Source organism: Alexandromys fortis, unplaced genomic scaffold, assembly GCF_014885135.2.
Source record: "Alexandromys fortis isolate MF-2015 unplaced genomic scaffold, M_Fortis_MF-2015_v1.1 scaffold_184, whole genome shotgun sequence".
NCBI lineage: Eukaryota > Metazoa > Chordata > Mammalia > Rodentia > Cricetidae > Alexandromys > Alexandromys fortis.
In genome coordinates this window covers 2869943-2875133 of record NW_026068125.1, presented here as the reverse complement: position 1 = coordinate 2875133, position 5191 = coordinate 2869943, and the positions used below count along the sequence as shown (strand labels likewise).

The 5191-nt window shown below is 42.6% G+C and overlaps 1 pseudogene; it reads left to right on the top strand.

The window, feature by feature from the left end:
• Positions 1-4180: 4180 nt before the first annotated feature.
• LOC126490656 (nucleoporin SEH1-like) overlaps positions 4181-5191 on the top strand; it is a 4651-nt pseudogene continuing 3640 nt past the window's right edge.

The window sequence follows — 5191 nt, the reverse complement described above, 5'->3', positions numbered from 1 at the left end:
ATGGTCAGGAGTTGTGTAACAGCTTCACCTTGTGGATGGAAAATGTAATTGTTAGAAGCTATTCACATCCAAGAGTGACTTCAGTGAATTGCTGAGTTTGGGGATAAAGTCTCTAAAGACACAGTCAAGATTCAGTGAGACCATGGGAGTGGAACCCTACCCATATAGAACTGCTATCTTTTAATAGAGTCTTCTTCCCCTCCCGTTCTTTTTCCTTGCTGTCTTACCCCCTTTGTTCCCTTTCCCTCTCTCCTTTTCTATCATAATTCCTCACAGACATAAGCTTGAAGCAGCAGCAGCTGGTTATAAGCCAGCAGGAGTGGCCTTACCAGATACTGACTATATCAGTGAGAAAATATTGTTTTGTTGTTTATAGCATTTTGATTTTTAGGTCAACTCTAAGATACTCAGTCTCACTTTTTATATGCAACCTCTTTGGATTCTGTTCTGTGAACTTGGAAGTTAAGAGCAATGAAGATCCTATTACTCTGTTTGGTCTGCTGGCAGATGAAACACAATTATAATTAATCTTAATAATAAAAACCCAGAGTCATATATTGGGGTAAAAGCGGAAAGATCAGAGAAGTAAAGGACCAGCCACAGTCACCTCTTACCTCTCTGACTGCTCAGACCAAAAAAGGCCAAGATCTTGTCTATGCCCCTCCTTATCACTTCCTCTCTCCACCCAGCCTTATCATTTCCTGTTTCTCTGTAGAGACCTCTAGATCTCTATGGTTAACTAGTGGCAAGCTCCACCTTCTGATTTTCAGGCAAGCTTTATTTGTCAGAAGACAAACAAAATATCACAATAAAGGACTTGGCATGAGTAATGCACAGTCTGATATCAAAGGACTGTGATGATAATGGATAAGATGTGAGGGAGAATACAACAGTCGCTTTTGTGGGGAGAGTGCTGTCTTTAATTAATGTTTTAATTTTATGTATGTATGTATGTATGTATGTATGTATGTATGTATGTGTTTTACTTGCAGGCACCTATAGGCAACATGTCTGTGCAGTACCACAGAGGCCAGAAGAGAGTGTTGAGGACTCTGGAACTGTGGTTACAGAGAGTTGTGAGTTACATGTGGGTTCTAAGAGATAAAACTGGGTCTTCTGGAGGAGCAGTACTTAAAACATTCACCCTCTGACTCTCCAGGAGGCATTGCACAGTGACTAATAGCTAAATCGTAATTCCCCAGTCCTCCTTCTCCAGGGCAAGATTCCAGTCCCAATACTGGACAATGGGACAGGGTTAGCTCCCGGAGTTGTTTTTACCATGGAAAACAATGAAAGCTGCTCTTCCCCAGCACTCATCCTACTACAGTCATCATTTCTGGTCCACATGATTCAGTAGTTATTTTATGGTGAATACTAAAAGGTGAGTCAGATTTTCAGGGTGATGCTTCTCTCTAACGGTTAGTTCCAGGTACCCATCCCTCTCCACTTCAGAAGCTGTGTAGGGTTCTGGCTGGTCCATCCTGCACCTATAGCATAACTCCTAGTCATGAGCAGTGGAATCTTTCCCCCAAAATATGAGACTGCAAATAGGCTTCTGACCATACATCATCTCTACAATGGAACTCTTACCCCAAATTCCTACTGTCTGCCCAAAGTATGAGCCTTCACTCTAACTTTTGCACCCCACATGATCACACATTACTTCATAGTGTTAAAGATGAGAGATGTTTGATGATTGAAAGTTATTTTGGTTTTCTAATATTAACACTGACTGAAAGGATTATGCTTCATCAAAATGACTACTTGGGGAAACTGACAGGTTGGAATTTATTTAAAACTGAGCTTCAGTCTGAGTCTTATCTAAATGTCACACAAAGTTACTTATTTTTATAAAAATTGATGGCTCTTCATAGTATTTATAACTAGTGTCTATGTAACTTCTTCCTGTGAATTACCACTGCTTTTATTTGTGACTGGGGTGGAAGGCTCAGTCAGTATCTTCAGAAATGTAGCCTCTGATAGGTTGACTGCCCATGGTACAATTACTGGTCTTATATTAATACATACATTGGCAGTATAAAGTAGAATCAATAAGATTTAAAGTGACGCATGGAGTTGGCAAGGAGAAGAGGTGGAAGAGTTATGGGGGTGTCTCAGTTAGGGTTTTTGTTTTTGTGAAGAGACAATTTGACCATGGTAACCCTTATGAGGAAACACTTAGTTGAAGGGACACACAGTTTCCTAGATTCAGTTCATTATCATCATGGCAGGGAGCATGACGGCATAAGGGGAGACATTTTACTGGAGAAGCAGCTGAGAATCCTACATCTTGCAGGCAACAGGAGGCCTGGATGGTATCCTGGGGCAGTTTAATGACCCAGTATATGATCTCATTAAGTGTAAAGTTACATGTCTCAATTCTTGCATTAGAAATAATGGTGAGATAAGAAGCCCATAGTGGAATCAGGATAGATCTGCTGTACATGAAGTGTGATTTCTAAGTTTTAAATTTTAACTGCATTTCTAAGTTCTGCTAGGCAATGAGTCCAGTTGTCACAGGGATAATGACTCAGAAGGACTCAGAAAAGATTCAATTTCTGTGCTGGATCCTTTTGAGGTCTTTAACTATACCCCAACCCCCAGGATAAGCTGAAGACTGTAGGACCCCTCTTTAGGGGAAGTATTAGCTAATGAAGAAACCTAAGTTACTTAAAGTTGCTGACTGCAGCCCATTCCCACACCCAACTTCCCCTATCAGCTGGGTGATATCAGCTGGGTAATATTTCAAGCAGCCCCTGCAGATAGCACAGGGTCAGCAGATGTCTGGAGGGTGTAACCAGGGGGGCTGTCTATCCCCCTTAGATACTAATAGCCTATCAGGAGCTAACAGCTGAGCTTTACCTCACCTTTAGCCAATTGTGATAGAGGATACATAGTTTTATATTTTGAGATTGTAACCTTGTGATTGTTTTGTGTTTTTTGTCTTTATCTACCCTAAACAATAGTAGATGGGGTCCTTCTCCCTCTATCTGCTGTGTTAGACTGTGAGGCAGAGGACCCATGCTAGCCTGTACCTAATAAATGAAACCTTGCTTTTGCATATGGAAGTGTGGCTCCATGGTGATCTTCTTGGGCATCCTTAGCCACCACTGTTTCTCTTCTGTTGGTAACCCAAGTGAGTTCATCTACATTGTCCTGTTCTCTCATGGAAAATTCCCATTATACTAAAGGAGCTTATGTCTTCTACCCCCTCCTTAATAATTTCTCCACACACTTTTATGACTTCTGGCTTATTGTGATTCTCTCTCAACTCTGTTAACCTTTTTGCTGTCATTCTTTTTTGGTAGGGTTTGTTTTTTCAAGACAGGGCTTCTTTGTGTAATATTCCTAGCTGTCCTGGAACTCACTCTGTAGACCACACTGGCCTTGAACTTCTAGAGATCTGCCTGCCTCTGCCTCCCACATGCCGGGATTAAAGGTGTGCCCCGCCAGTGCCCAACATTTGTTATCATTCTTATAGAGACTGATGGTTTAGGATTTTGAGGGTTGTGCTTAAGAACATTGGATTTAGGATATTGTGCTGATTAGTTTTGTTAACTTGACACAGACTTGAATCATCAAGAAATAAGGAGTCTCAGCTGAGAAACTGCCTTTATCAGATTGGTCTCTGGGTATGTCTGTGGGGCATTTTCTTAATTAATTATTATTGATATGGGTAGTATCATCTCTCAGCAGGTGGTTATGGGTTTGTATAAAAAAAACTGAGCAAGCAAGTAAACAGCATTTCTACATGGTATTTGTTTCAGTTCCTGTTGGATTTCCTGACCTGATGGTTCTCAATGATGGGCTGAAACATGGCATTGTAAGCCAAATAAACCCTTTTCTTCCCAAGTTGGTTTTGGTTAAGTGTTTTATCACAGCAATGAAAACAAACCAAGACAGACATCTTGGTTTAATATGGATTAATTTTATAGACTAATTTAATTTTACAGCTTTCCTTTTCTTTTTTTTAGTTGTCTTATTCACTGTTATATTGCTATGAAGAGACATCATAACCAAGGAAACTCTGATAAGAAGAAAGCAGCATTTAACTGGGGACTTCCTTACATTGCAGTGGCTTAGTACATTATCATCATGGTAAGAAACATGGTTCTAGGGTCCAGGGGCTGCTGGCCCCACCGCCGCCCTCTCGAGGCGGGCCGGGCAGACAGTGGCGGCCATGTTTGTGGCACGCAGGATCGCAGGGGACCACAAGGAACTCATCCACGATGTGTCTTTCGACTTCCACGGGTGCCGGATGGCCACCTGCTCCAGCGACCAGAGCGTCAAGGTCTGGAATAAAAGTGAAAGCGGAGATTGGCATTGCACTGCTAGTTGGAAGACACATAGTGGATCTGTATAGCTTGTGACATGGGCTCATCCTGAATTTGGACAAGTTTTGGCTTCCTGTTCTTTTGACTGAACAGCGGCTGTTTGGGAAGAAATAGTGGGAGAATCAAACGATAAACTTTGAGGACAGAGTCACTGGGTGAAGAGGACAACTCTAGTGGAGAGAAGAACATCTGTTACTGATGTGAAATTTGCTCCCAAACACATGGGTGTGATGTTAGCAACCTGTTCAGCAGATGGTATAGTAAGAATATATGAGGCTCAGCCAGTGGTCCCTACAGCACGAGATCTCATGTAAGCTGAGCTGTAGTTGCATTTCTTGGAATCCTTCCAGCTCTCGTGCTCACTCCCCCATGATCGCGTGGGAAGCGATGACAGCAGTCCAAATGCCATGGCCAAGGTTCAGATTTTTTAATACAATGAAAACACCAGGAAATATGCAAAAGTGGAAACTCTTTTTTTTTATATTTTTTTAATTGAGAATAAGAAAAAAAAAGTTTCCGCCTCCTCCCAGCATCCCATTTCCCTCCCCTTCCCCCACTCTTCTCCCCCTCCCCCCACTCCTCTCCCCTTCCCTCTCCAATCCAAAGAGCAGTCAGGGTTCCCTGCCCTGTGGAAAGTCCAAGGTCCTCCCCCCTCCGTCCATGTCTAGGAAGGTGAACATCCAAACTGGCTAGGCTCCCACCAAGCCGGAACATGAAGTAGGATCAGAACCCCTTGCCATTGACCTTGGCTTCTCATCAGTCCTCATTGTTCGCCATGATCAGAGAGTCCGGTTTTATCCCATGCTTTTTCAGTCACAGTCCAGCTGGCCTTGGTGAGCTCCCAATAGATCAGCCCC